Source organism: Coregonus clupeaformis, chromosome 35 (assembly GCF_020615455.1).
Source record: "Coregonus clupeaformis isolate EN_2021a chromosome 35, ASM2061545v1, whole genome shotgun sequence".
In the NCBI taxonomy this organism is placed as follows: domain Eukaryota; kingdom Metazoa; phylum Chordata; class Actinopteri; order Salmoniformes; family Salmonidae; genus Coregonus; species Coregonus clupeaformis.
In genome coordinates, this window is record NC_059226.1 from 14,698,123 (window position 1) to 14,715,085 (window position 16,963).

Below are 16,963 nucleotides of genomic sequence, written 5' to 3' on the forward strand. Positions count from 1 at the left end.
ATACGCTACCTCGGCAGGATAGAACGGCTGACTCCGGTAAGACAAGGGATGGTGGTCTGTGTATATTTGTAAACAGTTGATGCACAAAATCTAATACTAAGGAAGTCTCAAGGTTTTGCTCGCCTGAGGTAGAGTATCTCATGATAAACTGTAGACCACACTATTTACCAAGAGACTTTTCATCGATATTTTTCGTAGCTGTCGATCTACCACCACAAACCGATGCTGGCACTAAGATTGCACTCAATGAGCTGTATAAGGCCATCAGTAAACAGGAAAACGCTCATCCAGAGGCAGCGCTCCTAGTGGCTGGGGACTTTAATGCAGGGAAACTTAAATCCGTTCTACCTAATTTCTACCAGCATGTTAAATGTGCAACCAGAGGAAAAAAAAACTCTAGACCACCTTTACTCCACACACAGAGACGCATACAAAGCTCTCCCTCACCCTCTATTTGGCAAACTGACCATAACTCTATCCTCCTGATTCCTGCTTTTAAGCAAAAACTAAAGCAGGAAGCACCAGTGACTCGGTTAATAAAAAAGTGGTCAGATGATGCAGATGCTAAGCTATTGGACTGTTTTGCTAGCACAGACTGGAATATGTTCCGGGATTCTTCAGATAGCATTGAGGAGTACACCACATCAGTCACTGGCTTCATCAATAAGTGCATCGATGACGTCGTCCCCACAGTGACCGTAAGAACATACCCCAACCAGAAGCCATAGATTACAGGCAACATCCGCACTGAGCTAAAGGATAGAGCTGCCGCTTTCAAGGAGCGGGACTCTAACCCGGACGCTTATAAGAAATCCCGCTATGCCCTCCGACGAACCATCAAACAGGCAAAGAGTCAATACCGGACTAAGACTGAATCGTACTACACCGGCTCTGACACTCGTCGGATATGGCAGGGCTTGAAAACTATTACAGACTACAAAAGGAAGCACAGCCGCGAGCTGCCCAGTGACACAAGCCTACCAGATGAGCTAAATCACTTATGCTCGCTTTGAGGCAAGCAACACTGAAGCATGCATGAGAGCACCAGCTGTTCCGGATGACTATTTGATCACGCTCTCCGTAGCCGACGTGAGTAATACTTTTAAGCAGGTCAGCATTCACAAGGCCGCAGGGCCAGACGGATTACCAGGACGTGTACTCCGAGCATGTGCTGACCAACTGGCAAGTGTCTTCACTGACATTTTCAACATGTCCCTGACTGAGTCTGTAATACCAACATGTTTCAAGCAGACCACCATAGTCCCTATGCCCAAGGACACTGCCCTTTCCCACCTGGACAAGAGGAACACCTACGTGAGAATGCTGTTCATTGACTACAGCTCAGCATTCAACACCATAGTGCCCTCAAAGCTCATCACTAAGCTAAGGATCCTGGGACTAAACACCCCTCTGCAACTGGATCCTGGACTTCCTGACGGGCCGCCCCCAGGTGGTAAGGGTAGGTAACAACACATCTGCCATGCTGATCTTCAACACGGGGGCCCCTCAGGGGTGCGTGCTCAGTCCCCTCCTGTACTCCCTGTTCACCCATGACTGCATGGCCAGGCACGACTCCAACACCATCAAGTTTGCCGACGACACGAGTGGTAGGCCTGATCACCGACAACGATGAGACAGCCTATAGGGAGGAGGTCCGAGACCTGGCCGTGTGGTGCCAGGATAACAACCTCTCCCTCAACGTGATCAAGACAAAAGGAGATGATTGTGGACTACAGGAAAAAAAAGAGGACTGCGCACGCCCCCATTCTCATCAACAGGGCTGTAGTGGAACAGGTTGAGCGCTTCAAGTTCCTTGGTGTCCACATCACCAACAAACTATCATGGTCCAAACACACCAAGGCAGTCATGAAGAGGGCACGACAAAGCCTTTTCCTCCTCAGGAGACTGAAAAGATTTGGCATGGGTCCTCAGATCCTCAAAAAGTTATACAGCTGCACCATTGAGAGCATCATGACTGGTTGTACCACCGCCTGGTATGGCAACTGCTCGGCCTCCGACCGCAAGGCACTACAGAGGGTAGTGCGTACGGCCCAGTACATCACTGGGGCCAAGCTTCCTGCCATCCAGGACCTCTATACCAGGCGGTGTCAGAGGAAGGCCCTCAAAATTGTCAAAGACTCCAGCCACCCTAGTCATAGACTGTTCTCTCTGCTACCGCACGGCAAGCGGTACCGGAGCGCCAAGACTCTGCACCGGTACCCCCCTGTATATAGCCTCCCAACTGTTATTTTATATTACTGCTGCTCTTTAGTTATTTGCTTTTATTGTTTTTACTTAACACTTAAAAAATATTTAAAAAAAATGCATTGTTGGATAAGGGTTGTAAGTAAGCATTTCACTGTAATGTCTACACCTGTTGTATTCGGCGCATGTGGCAAATACATTTTGATTTGATCATCCATCGGCGACCATGTGTAGATTTAACCTGCTGATAGGAGAACAATTAACTCATCAAGCTAACGATCTAATCGAATGTTTCTCTTGTTTCTCTTGCCCCGTGACATCATTTGGGATTCTGAGCCGTCTCGATGGGGACTGTGTTTGTGGTGAGGGGTGTCTTCAATCTAGATGATATTCAGCATCATTTATCTTCTCCTTCATCAATCTGCTTTAGGGAGATAGCCGGGAGGGGAGTTAGAAGTCATTGAATCGATGGCCAGTGGCACGGAGGTATAGCATACTCATTATCTGACTCAACGAGATCATAATTTACAACATGAAGGAGTGAGGGGAGGAGAGAGAGAAGAGAGAGAAGATATAAGTAGAGATATATAGGACAGGGCTTGGAAAAGTGGGAATACGAAAGGAGAAGAGGAGTTGGCCTAGTGGGAAAAAAGACGGAGGATTCAGATAAACAGATGGAGAGGAAAAAATGGAGCGAGAAGACTAGAAAGATGTATAGAGGGGGAAGGGTGTGTTAGTTTGCCCATTTAGCAAATCAGGCTAGCTGTATCACCACTGCGGTTGAGGGTTGATAACCCTGAACTGTGTCTGCGTGTGCATGTGTTTGCGTAGTTGTGTGTGTGTGTGTGTGTGTGTGTTTTGTAGAAACACCAGCAGACTGATAACCCTTCACCCAGCCTGTGGTGAATGCACCGATAACTGGGAGATGAGACATCCAGGACAATCTGAAAGCAAACAGGGTCTTTCTCCTTTTTTTTTGGCATATAGGCGTTGAGGCAACACTGACGGTAGATATTTCTCCTTTTTTTTTCTCTTAATCAGAATTAGACAAATACAGAAATCTCCAAGTGGTTCAATTTGTACAAATGTGTTGAGTTGTTCAGGTTTTATGGCTGGGAACCAAAGGTAGCCTTGCCCACCTGGCCTCTAGCTTTCAAGACTGGTGACAAATAGTTAAGAGTGTGACATTTCTATTCTAAGGTGTTCACATTTCTATTCTAAGATGTTCAAATGTACTTGTCACCCATGAAGCTCCATTGATACACTATATATACAAAAAATTAGTGAATTTGGCTATTTCAGCCACACCCGTTGCTGACAGGTGTATAAAATCGAGCACACAGCCATGCAATCTCCATAGACAAACATTGGCAGTAAAATGGCCTTACTGAAGAGCTCAGTGACTTTCAATGTGGCACTGTCATAGGATGCCACCTTTCCAACAAGTCAGTTTGTCAAGCTGCCAAGGTCAACTGTAAGTGCTGTTATTGTGAAGTTGAAACGTCTTGGAGCAACAACGGCTCAGCCGCGAAATGGTAGGCCACACAAGCTCACAGAATGGGACCACCGAGTACTGAAGCGCGTAGCACATAAAAATCACCTGTCCTTGGTTGCAACACTCACTACCGAGTTCCAAACTGCCTCTGGAAGCAACATCAGCACAAGAACTGTTCGCCTGGAGCTTCATGAAATGGGTTTCCATGGCCGAGCAGCCACACACAAGCCTAAGATCACCATGTGCAATGGCAAGCGTCAGCTGGAGTGGTGTAAAGCTCGCCGCCATTTCACTCTGGAGCGGTGGAAACGTGTTCTCTGGAGTGATGAATCCCGCTTCATCATCTGGCAGTCCGAATGCACAGTGCCAACTGTAAAGTTTGGTGGAGGAAGAATAATTGTCTGGGGCTGTTTTTCATGGTTCGGGCTAGGCTCCTTAGTTCCAGTGAAGGGGAATCTTAATGCTACAGCATACAATGACATTCTAGATGATTCTGTGCTTCCAACCTTGTGGCAAAAGTTTGGGGAAGGCCCTTTCCTGTTTCTGCATGACAATGCCCCCGTGCACAAAGCGAGGTCCATACAGAAAATGTTTGTTGAGATTAGTGTGGAAGAACTTGACTGGCCTGCACAGAGCCCTGTCTTCAACCCCATCAAACACCTTTGGGATTAATTGGAACGCCGACTGCGAGCCAGGCCTAATTGCCCAACATCAGTGCCCAAACTCACAAATGCTCTTGTGGCTGAATGAAAGCAAGTCCCCACAGCAATGTTCCAACATCTAGTGGAAAGCCTTCCCAGAAGAGAGGAGGCTGTTATAGCAGCAAAGTGGGGACCAACTCCATATTAATGCCCATGTTTTTGGAATGAGATGTTCGATGAGCAGGTATCCACATACCTTTGGTCATGTAGTGTATAAAGAATCTCTTCTCCCAAAGGGTGACACCTTGCAGATATCCACTGGCTCATGCGGAATCGAGGAATGGCTTCTCTGTTAACTAAATGAGCAGACAACAGACTGCTTTTTCCCTTTTAACAGAATACAATCAGGACTTGTCTCATGTCTTCCTTTCCTCCTCTTCCTTTGATGTGTCATCATGTGCTCCACTGTGTGGCTGACTTCAAAGCCTCCATCGTTTCAAACAGTCAAAGCAGCCAAAGCGAGAAACACTTAACACTTAGACACCAATCAGACACTTTAATCAAACCCAATTTTACTGAATTTCACAACAAAAATAAGTTCACGACACAGGTCATGTGTTTTAATGTCTGTCATTTAGCGAAATTAGCTGTAATGCTAAATTTAGCCATTAGCAGCAGTAGACAAGTGGCGTTTCTGAATCTTGGAGGTGAGTATGGTTATAAAGTGAGAGTTTATCGCTCTTGGAATTTCCAAATGATGCCTGTTGAGTGAACTATTGTTATGCTCTGTAAAGATGCAGCTTTTCAAGATATCTTCTTAGTAAAGCGGCTAAAGCATTAGCAAGGCTATGGAAAGGCTAAAGTCTCAGTAAATGTATTTGGCGTGGTTGCAAACATGTTTATAGGCTTACCTGGTCTATGACAAAACATTGGGCACCATTATGTCTGTAGGCTTAGCGGTTGTATGTTGTAGTGGAGGCTAACAAGGCTAAATAGCTGGTCTGGCCAACACTGTGTTTCTTTCAAGAGGCTAACTCACGTTCTTGCCAATTGTCTGGCTGAGGAGAAATGAAAAGATAAGAGGGGCTGATACCAGACTATAGGCTATCCCTCAGTTTGTTGTCCCAGGACACTTCACAAGATGACTATCTCCGAAAAAGAAAGAGGAGTACTCAGATATCGGCAATGATATTTGGATTTAATCTCTGTGTATTTGTGACTTTTTAGCCACGTAGCTCTAGGGCGGCAGGTAGCCTAGCGGTTAAGAGTGTTGGGACAGTAACAGAAGGGTTTAAATCCCCGAGCCGACTAGGTGAAAGATCTTTCGACCTTAATTGCTCCTGTATGTCGCTCTGGATAAAAACATCTGCTAATTGACTCAAATGTAAGCCTGTGGGCTGGCAGTAGCGTAGCATACTGTTTGTTAGCCATTGTCCGGAGGGCTGGACTGTGACCTCGACTAGCGGCATCATTAGTCGTGGACGGGGCCGTCGGCTGCTGTCATTGCCCACATGACAGAGTGACTCGCAGTAATTGCCCTGACCACCGTGTGCTTGTTTGGAGGATTGGAAAGGGGGATGGATGGACAGGGGAAAGGGGGGAATGGATGGATGGATGGGGGGGCAGGGATGCTATGGAGGAAGGGTGGTGATGGTGGTGGGTGGTTAGTGAGCTGACAGAGAAATTACTTTCTCTCTTTTCACCTCTCTATGTTGGCGCTGGAGAGGGGAAAGAAAGGGCGAGTGTGTAACTGATGAGACCCACTAGACCCATTTCTCTTTCTGTACATGTTATGTACACATTCATTGAGTCACAGCTCCTAGGCCTGCTCATGATGCAATGTCTATGTGTTTCTTAGTGTATGTAGACTATATGGCTCTGTATTGTGTGTATTCTATGCTAGTCATGTAAGAGGCTCTTCACTTACTGGTACATTCAACAACAGAAATGAATGCATTCAAGTACTTCTATAGGCTATGATTATGTGTGTGGGGGTTATGATATGTGTGTGGGTATGTTATTTGTATTTACTGCATATGTGTCCTTACTGAGTGTGTGTGTGTGTGTTTACTTATCTGGTAGAGGATTATTTCGGGATTTACACAGTATATGAGTGTATATATCTTGACACTAACACTTACTCTGTAACACTGTGTGTGTGTGTGGGGGGGGGGGGGGGTTGAAGCTGATCCTCTCCTGTACTCCAGTGTTCTCATGCCATCAGAGGCTCAGAACACCTCTGCTGGTGTGTGTGTGTGTGTGTGTGCGCGTGCATACTTAGAGCAGGACACATTTGCAAACCACTGGAGGCTTCTGGGAGTATAGTGTGTGTGTCTCATAGAGATTGATAGAGATCACTACTTGGAAATAACCTGTTTTTGCATGGACATTACCATTGAGGGCATCCACCATTTTGAAGTAGTCAGCTGGGTGTGACTTCCTTTGGGCTAAGGAAGGATCACATGATGCCATCCGGGTCATCAGGAGGGATCAGCCAATGAATTATACTCGCGAGCAAACATTCCATAACTGCAGGAGGCAGTAAATCTCCAACCTTGGCTTTATACCTGTTCAAACAACACACTCCGGGTGGCAGTATGCACCCTTTCAGTTTGTTTACCAACTCATAGAAGTAGTAGAAGAAGAAAATTGACTACCTCAAAATGGAGATGACCTCAATGGTGCTGCCCGTGCTCTCAGAGACGCCATAATGGGACAGATACATAGATGAGTCGTCTATTTAAGTCTATGGTGCACACACACACAATACACACGCTTTACATTCATATACTGTCATTTCCAGAAAGGGCCAAACACACACACACACACACACACACACACACACACACACACACAGAGAGTTTCGGTGACGTTTGTAACACCAAATAGACACACACCATCTCAGGTTTATGCACGCAAACACATCTATATTTCCCTTTCTGTCTCACAATCACATTTGCTCAATTCCAATTGCACTCGTCCACCTCCAGCCTTATTACCACATGAGGTGACACTCCCACTATTGCACTATGACAACACCCAGTCGACCGAAAGAAGTTTGTGTTAACGTGTCAGAGTGTAGCTAGTCGTCTGGGAGAGTAGTTTAATTGTCTGAGAGAAGAGGGGGTTTGATATCTCAGCCTGACTGAGTAGTTTGTTAATTAGTGTCGGGGATCAACACTAAATCTTTCATAGCATTTACTTTACAGAGAAAATTATCCTACGCCATTACTACCACCCTGGGAGCACGGGAGAAAACCACACACAGTGTGGAATCAATTACGGTCAAGGAAAAGAGTACACTCACGTATATGATAGACACACATACTGCTTACACACAATTACAAACAGTAACACACCGGTTATGATGAAAGGGCCTGCAGCTAGCAAGGGAATTGGAGGACCGCATCATTTGCACTCGGGGACACAGACACACACCATCTCCCTGCTCCCTCCAGTTCCCCCATTCCTCTCACACTCCTCTCAGACACAATGTACATTAGTGTGAGAAGGGAGGGAGATTCAACACTCTCTCTCTCCACACTCTCTTCACTTTGCCCTTCTGTATTTTTTGAGTTATCTGCCACCCTCCGATCTGCCTCATATAGTACACTTAACTAAAATGTAAAGACAACATGTAAAGTGTTGGTCCCCTGTTTCATGAGCTGAAATAAAAGATCCCAGAAATGTTCCATATGCACAAAAAGCTTATTTCTCTCAAATCTTGTGCACAGTTTATTTTTTATTTTTTTACAGAATTTCTCATTTGACAAGATAATCCATCCACCTGACAGGTGTGGCATATCAAGAAGCTGATTAAACAGCATGACCATTACACAGGTGCACCTTGTGCTGGGGACAATTAAAAGGACACTCTAAAATGTGCAGTTTTGTCACACAACACAAAGCCACAGATGTCTCAAGTTTTGAAGGACCGTGCAATTGGCATGCTGACTGCAGGAATGTCCACCAGAGCTGTTGCAAGATAATTTAATGTTAATTTAACCTCCATTTTAGATAATTTGGCAGTACGTCCAACCAGCATCACAACCGCAGACCACGTGTAACCACACCAGCCCAGGACCTCCACATCCGGCTTCTTCACCTGCAGGATCGTCTGAGACCAGCCACCCAGACAGCTGATGAAATTGTGGGTTTGCACAACCGAAGGATTTCTGCACCAACTGTCAGAAACCGTCTCAGGGAAGCTCATCAGCAGCAGAGAAGCTCATCAGCGTGCTCGTCGTCCTTACCAGGGTCTTGACCAGACTGCATTTTGGCGTCGTAACCGACTTCAGTGGGCAAATGCTCACCTTTGATGGCCACTGGCACGCTGGTGAAGTGTGCTCTTCACGGCTGAATCCCGGTTTCAACTGTACCGGGCAGATGTGGGTGAGCGGTTCGCTGATGTCAATGTTGTGAACAGAGTGCCCCATGGTGGTGGTGGGGTTATGGTATGGGCAGGCATAAGCTACGGACAATGAACACAATTGCATTTTATCGATGGCAATTTGAATGCACAGAGATACTGTGACGAGATCCTGAGGACCTTGTCGTGCCATTCATCCGCCACCATCACCTCATGTGTCAGCATGATAATGCACGGCCCCATGTCACAAGGATCTGTACACAATTACTGGAAGCTGAAAATGTCCCAGTTTTCCCTGGCCTGCATACTCACCAGACATTGAGCATGTTTGGGATGCTCTGGATCAACGTATACAAAAGCGTGTTCCAGTTCACGCCAATATCCAGCAACTTCGCACGGTCATTGAAGAGGAGTGAAACAACATTCCACAGGCCACAATCAACAGCCAGATACACTCTATGCGAAGAAGATGTGTCGCACTTCCATAAGGCAAATGGAGGTCAAAAGGTATCTGTGACCAACAGATGCATGTCTGTATCCACAGTCGTGAAATCCATAGATTAGGGTCTAATTAATTTTTCAATTGACTGATTTCCTTATATGAACTGTTAACTGTTGAAATTGTTGCATTTATATTTGTGTTCAGTGTAGTTATGATATCAAACAGGCATACAGATGAGAGAGGGAGGCAGGGAGAGAAGTAGGCTAGAGGAAGGGAGAGAGAGACACACTTGTGGAGTCATTCCCAATAAGATAAGTGCACGGTTGGCTTTGACTCTCTGCCGAGAGGGAGAATCCCTGCCCAAGTGTCAGAAGGGAACCGATGTGGATGTGGTGGAGGAGTCAGGTGCAGGACACAGAGGTTAAGTCCAACAGATTTTAATAATCCAAAGTCAAATAACACGACCTCGACAAAAACAAGAGGCGAGGGAGAATTACGCAAACACGCGTAAACACTAAACATAAAACAAACAGAGTGCATACACGTAGCTCCGAACAACATGACAGGGAAAAACAACACACAATAATACTAACACAAAACAAGGAACTTATAGGGCACGCAATCAACACACAATTGGCCACAGGTGGTACAGACAGACAAAAGCAATGGACTGCAGAAACATAGAGCGGTGGCAGCTAGTACTCCGGGGACGGCGCTCGCCGAAGCCTGCCCGAACCAGGAGGAGGAGCAGTCTCGGCCGAAACCGTGACAGTACCCCCCCCCCTTGACGCGCGGCTCCAGCCGTGCGCCGACCCCGGCCTCGGGGACGGCCAGGAGGACGCGGACCCGGGAGCGTGGGATGCCCATGGTGAAACTCAGTCAGGAGGGATGGATCGAGTATGTCCCTCCTGGGCACCCAGCACCGTTCCTCCGGACCGTACCCCTCCCACTCCACGAGATACTGGAGACCACTCATCCGCCGGAGTCCAAGATGGTCCGGACCCTGTACGCCGGGGCCCCCTCGATGTCCAAAGGGGGCGGAGGGGTCTCTCCTATCTCATCCTCTTGGAGTGGGCCAGCTACCACCGGCCTGAGAAGAGACACATGGAACGAGGGGTTAATATTTTTATACTCTATAGGCAGTTGTAACCTGTAACACACCTCGTTCAATCTTCTCAGGACTTTGAAGGGCCCACAAACCGCCGACCCAGCTTCCGGCAGGGCAGGCGGAGGGGCAGGTTTCGAGTCGAGAGCCAGACTCGATCTCCCGGTGCATACACCGGTCCCTCACTGCGGTGGTGGTCGGCGCTCGCCTTCTGTTGACGGATGGCACGCTGCAGATGGACATGGGCAGCGTCCCACGTCTCCTCCGAGCGCCGAATCCACTCGTCCACCGCAGGGGCCTCGATCTGGCTCTCGTGCCATGGTGCCAGGACCGGCTGATAACCTAAAACACACTGGAAGGGTGTTAAATTGGTGGAGGAGTGGCGGAGAGAGTTCTGGGCCATCTCTGCCCAGGGGATGAACCTAGACCACTCCTCCGGCCGGTCCCGGCAATAGGACCTCAAAACCTACCCACATCCTGGTTGACACGTTCCACCTGCCCATTACTCTCTGGGTGGTACCCCGAGGTAAGGCTTACCGAGACCCCCAACCGTTCCATGAACGCCCCCAAACTCTGGAGGTGAACTGGGGACCTCGGTCAGACACTATATCCTCGGGTACCCCATAGTGCCGGAAAACATGGGTGAATAGGGCCTCAGCGGTTTGTAGGGCAGTAGGGAGACCCGGCATGGGAAGGAGACGACAGGCCTTGGAAAACCGATCCACAACGACCAAAATGGTGGTATTCCCCTGGGAGGGGGAAGGTCGGTTACGAAATCCACCGATAGGTGGGACCATGGTCGTTGTGGAACGGGCAGGGGATGTAGCTTACCCCTGGGCAAATTTCTAGGCGCCTTACACTGGGCACACACCGAGCAGGAGGAGACATAAACCCTCACATCCCTGGCTAACGTTGGCCACCAGTATTTCATGCTAAGACAGTGCAATGTCCGGCCAATACCTGGATGTCCAGAGGAGGGTGATGTATGAGCCCAATAAATAAGTCGATCACGAATCTCGAGCGGAACGTACGTCCGTCCCACAGGACACTCGGGGGGAGTAGGGTCGGTACGCAGTGCCCGCTCGATTTCTGAATCGACCTCCCATACCACCGGAGCCACCAAACAAGACTCCGGCAGTATGGAAGTAGGCTCGTTGGACCTCTCCTCTGTGTCATACCGCCGGGACAGGGCATCTGCCTTACCATTCTGGGACCCAGGGATGTATGTGATCTTAAAAACTAACCGGGTTAGGAACATGTTCCACCTAGCCTGACGAGGGTTCAATCTCCTAGCTGCCCGGATGTACTCCAGGTTACGGTGATCCGTCAGAATGAGGAAAGGGTGTTGAGCCCCCTCAAGCCAATGCCTCCACACCTTTAGGGCCTGGACTACGGCTAACAGCTCCCTGTCCCCAACATCATAGTTACTCTCCCGCCGAGCTGAGCTTCTTGGAGTAGAACGCACAGGGGCGGAGTTTAGGTGGCGTGCCGGACCGTTGTGATAGAACTGCCCCAATACCGGTCTCGGGACGCGTCTACCTCTACTTGGAATGGTAAAGAGGGATCCGGATGCGCCAGCACAGGAGCCGAGGTGAACAGGTTCTTTAGCTTGACAAATGCCCTGTCCGCCTCAGCCGACCACTGCAAACGCACCGGACCCCCCTTTAGCAGGGACGTAATGGGAGCTGCAACCTGTCCAAAACCCCGAATAAACCTCCGGTAGTAATTAGCAAAACCCAAGAACTGCTGCACCTCTTTTACAGTGGTTGGAGTTTGCCAATTACGCACAGCCGATACCCGGTCTACCTCTATCTCCACGCCAGACGCGGACAACCGATAACCCAAAAAGGAGACGGACTCCTGGAAGAACAGGCATTTCTCTGCCTTGACATACAAGTCATGCTCCAACAGTCGTCTCAACACTCGGCGCACCTGGGCTACATGCTCGGCTCGTGTAGAAGAATACACTAGGATGTCGTCAATGTACACCACTACACCCTGCCCATGCATGTCCCGGAAAATCTCGTCAACAAAGGATTGGAAGACTGAAGGAGCATTCATTAACCCGTATGGCATGACGAGATACTCGTAATGACCCGAGGTGGTGCTAAATGCTGTTTTCCATTCATCCCCCTCCCTAATGCGCACCAGATTGTACGCGCTCCTGAGATCCAACTTTGTGAAGAACCGCTCCGCGTAATGACTCCGTCATCGTCGCAATCAGTGGAAGTGGGTAACTGTATTTCACTGTGATCTGATTGAGACTACGGTAATCAATACACGGGCGCAATCCCCCTTCCTTCTTCTTCACAAAGAAGAAACTCGAGGAGACCGGAGAAGTGGAGGACCGTATGTATCCCTGTGCCAAGGACTCGGCTATGTAAGTCTCCATAGCCGCAGTTTCCTCTTGAGACAGGGGATACACATGACTCCGGGGAAGAGCTGCTCCTGTCTGGAGATTTATCGCACAGTCCCCCTGTCTATGAGGAGGTAGCCGTGCTGCCCTCGATTTGCTAAACACGAGTGCTAAATCCTCATACTCGGGGGGAATGCGCAGTGCGGGCACTTGGTTCGGACTCTCTACCGAGGTCGCCCCTATGGAAACACCTAGACATCTCCCTACACACTGGGCAGACCACTCCATAAGAGCCCTCTGTTGCCACGCTATGGTAGGATCATGAGTGCTTAACCAGGGAAGGCCCAACACCACTGGGTACGCAGGAGAGTCAATCAGATAGAACTGAATGATTTCCTCATGACCCCCCTGCGTCGTCATCATCAGCGGTGCTGTGACATCCCTGATCAGACCCGACCCCAACGGCCGGCTGTCTAATGCGTGGACAGGGAATGGAACTTCTACCGGCCGAAGGGGAATTCCTAACCTAGCACAAAATGCCCGATCAATAAAGTTCCCAGCTGCGCCTGAATCTACTAGCGCCTTATGCTGGGAATGAGGTGCCACCTGTGGAAATCTCACAGGAATACTCATGTGACCAACAGAGAGCTCTGGGTAAGTGGGGCGCCTACTCACCTGAAATGACTCCCCCAGTGCGTGGCCTGCTGTCACCTCTCCCAGGAGACCCTCCCCAGCACCTGGCCGCGGTGTGTCCTCCACGACCACAGGTGGTGCAGGGGATGGCCTCCCTCGGGTTCCCTCTCCTCCTCTCTCTAGCACCAGCACCTCCGAGCTCCATAGGAATCGGCTCGGAGGTGCTGGAGGGTGGAATGGACGACCCCCACTCGGGACGTCCGCGGGTAGACAGCAGGGTGTCTAGACGGATGGAGATGTCCACCAGCTGGTCGAACGACAGGTTGGTGTCCCTGCAGGCCATCTCACGACGAACGTCCTCTCGTAGGCTACACCGGTAGTGGTCGATGAGGGCCCTCTCATTCCACCCCGCATCCGCTGCTAGTGTCCGGAACTCCAGTGCGAACTCCTGTGCGCTCCTCTTCCCCTGTCGGAGGTGGAATAGACGCTCTCCCGCCGCTTTCCCCTCAGGTGGATGATCGAAGACGGTCCTGAAGCGGCGGGAAAACTCCGCGTAGGTGATGGTTGCGGCGTCTATTCCCCTCCATTCGGCGTTGGCCCACTCCAACGCCTTGCCGGAGAGACAGGAGATGAGGGCGGAGACGCTCTCGTATCCCGAGGGCGCCGGGTGTATAGTGGCAAGGTAAAGTTCTACCTGTAGGAGGAAGCCCTGACACCCGGCTGCAGAACCGTCATATGCCCTCGGGAGCGAGAGCCGAATGCCACTGGGTTCCGGTGCTGAGAGAGGAGGACTGGCCGTTGGTGCTGGGATGGTGTGAGAAGGCGTGGGCACCTCCCGATTCATCAAACGGCGCAGTGTGTTGGACACCTCGTCCATGGCGGCCCCGAGTTGCCGGATCATGGTGTCCTGGTAATTGATCCGGTATTCCAGGGATTCGGGTGCCGCCGCTGTTCCTGCTGACTCCATGAAGGTGTGTTGTTCTGTCAGAAGGGAACCGATGTGGATGTGGTGGAGGAGTCAGGTGCAGGACACAGAGGTTAAGTCCAACAGATTTTAATAATCCAAGTCAAATAACACGACCACGACAAAAACAAGAGGCGAGGGAGAATTACGCAATCACGCGTAAACACTAAACATAAAACAAACAGAGTGCAAACACGTAGCTCCGAACAACATGACAGGGAAAAACAACACACAATAATACTAACACAAAACAAGGAACTTATAGGGCACGCAATCAACACACAATTGGCCACAGGTGGTACAGACAGACAAAAGCAATGGACTGCAGAAACATAGAGCGGTGGCAGCTAGTACTCCGGGGACGGCGCTCGCCGAAGCCTGCCCGAACCAGGAGGAGGAGCAGTCTCGGCCGAAACCGTGACACCAAGCTGAAGTGACCGTGTGAGATTACGGCAAGGGATAGGACACTGAAACCAAGGAGCCCAGAAGCAGTTGAGCTATGCGTACTAATGCTATCATATTCTCTCTCTTTCTTATTATAGATGCCTAAGTCCCTTTCATGGCAGACCGTTGGTTTGGAGGCCAATAGCAGCCTGACACGGCTGTTTCTCCAGGGTTTCGTCACGGTGCAAGGTAAGCCTCTTCCAAGGTGCTTGGCTGTACGCCAACGATATGCTCTAATCTATGCCAAATAATCAGTCTGCTCTCAGGGTCAGGTGTCGCATTGTGAACAGGTGTGTGTTTTCATGAATATAGAACATGTTTTTGTATTTTTGTGTGTGGAAGGAGTGCATGAGTAAGCTCCTATGTAGGTCTTGTGTGTGCATGCAAGCGTGTGCGTGTGTACTTGTGTGTGTTTATCCTCAAATAACCTCTGTGGATGTCGTTTCGCCACGCCAAAATATGTTTAGTTCCCTGGGAACGCCAGGAGTGTAAACTGGAATGACAAGACACTCCAGAGAAAAGTCCTCTCCTCTGCTCTGCTGGAGAAAAGCCCTGCCCTGTCTGTCTCTGGAGTGAATTACATTATCACAGTCTGATAACATCTACTGCACCGGGCCACAGGAGAGGCTCAGTATCAGCAGTCAAGCAGAGCGAGACTGGGGGGTGAGGAGAAGAGGGAGAGGGGGAATGAGAGGAAAGCAAGAGAAAGACAGTTGGTAAAGAGAGGGAAAGGGGACGAGAGTGGGAGAAAGATAGTGGGAGTCCCTCTATCACTTGGCAGGCGGGCTATGTAGTCATCTATCTCACCAGGCATGTAGAGAGGGGAGGTTTTCCAGCCTGTTCTAATTTCCACTCTCCCAGGAACACACACACACACACACACACACACACACACACACACACACACACACACACACACACACTCCCAATCCCGGACTCACACAGACAAATCCAGACTCGGACACGTGGATACAGGAACACACCAAAATACACTGTCACGCTGCACTCACAAGGACAAAATCGTACAGGCACGTCAATGTCTTTTTCCAAATCCATTCAACCTACAGTGTAGTGTACCCACAGGCAACCACACATATTCATTCACATGTATCGGTATTTCACTGACAGACCTTGCACCAGCAGGAACAACTCAACTGACTAGAGCTGCAATGCTTCTACAGCTACAGCCAGCACTCAGTACAACAGCTATCTCAACTCACCCATTCTCTCTCTATCTATCTTCCTCACAGACACAGTGGGGGGACTTGGTGTACACAGAGTGTACAAAACATTAGGAACACCTTCCTAATATTGAGTTGCTCCCACCTTTTGCCCTCAGAGCAGTCTCAATTCATCGGGGCATAGGATTCTACAAGGTGTTGGAAAGCATTCCACAGGGATGCTGGCCCATGTTGACTTCAATGCTTCCCACTTTCGTGTCATGTTGGCTGGATGTCCTTTGTGTATGCTAGCGTGTGTTTGTGTGCCACGCACGCAAGCGTTTGTGTGTGTTTGAAAGAGATATATTTGGCCAGTCCAGTGAGTGTCCCCTCTAGGGAAGAACCCCCTGTCGTGTATGAAGGTGAGATCAGCTCTATCCCTCATCTCCCTGCCTGTGCAACAGGAAAGACGGTCCCCTTCCTCTGTTTATCACTACACATTCTCATCTCGGCTACCTCCCTGGCCCAGCTTTTGATGTTTCTCAGCTCAAAAAGAGCTCTCTCACACTGACAACTGCTGTTAGACTTAGGCCCTATTCCCACTACCGAGAGTCTGAGGAGCGGTGTGACGAAAGAGATCTACTTTTCAATTCACATTACATCCTTGCCTTACCTTTCGTTGGGGCTGGCAAACTGTTAAACAATCGGAGTAACTTTTCTTCTAAAACATATTACACTCTTGAATAATGCAACAATTCACAAGCATGTGCAGACAAAGGGTTTATTTTCTTGTCCATATACATTGTTAGCTGACAATACACAGCCAACTCCTGCTAGCTAACTAACAACATACTTCATGATCAAGTAACGTTAGCATATCAATAATGAACATTTACCTCTCTCATTCGAATATAAAGTACAGTAACGTTATCATACAGTGACATTCATATTATAAAATAGGCTACATAGCTAGGTAACTTGAGCTAGCTAGCTGAAACACAGCTAGATAGACACTCTTAAGCTTACACTAGCATATTACAGTTACCTTAGAACAAACCAGGCGTAATTTGATCAATATCATCAAAGTCATTATGAGGTAAAAGCAAATTTTGACTGAAAACTTTAATAATTCCCTGGGAAGTTGCTTCT

The 16,963-nt window shown here is 48.9% G+C and overlaps 1 protein-coding gene across 1 annotated transcript in view; it reads left to right on the top strand.

Moving 5' to 3' along the window:
- Positions 1 to 16,963, top strand: part of LOC121550468 (retinoic acid receptor alpha-like) — a 196,554-nt gene that overhangs the window by 51,544 nt on the left and 128,047 nt on the right. The window contains exon 2 of the mRNA XM_045210867.1: positions 14,753 to 14,843. The gene's annotated coding sequence lies outside the window, so the exon portion shown is untranslated. The remainder of the gene's footprint in view (positions 1 to 14,752; positions 14,844 to 16,963) is intronic.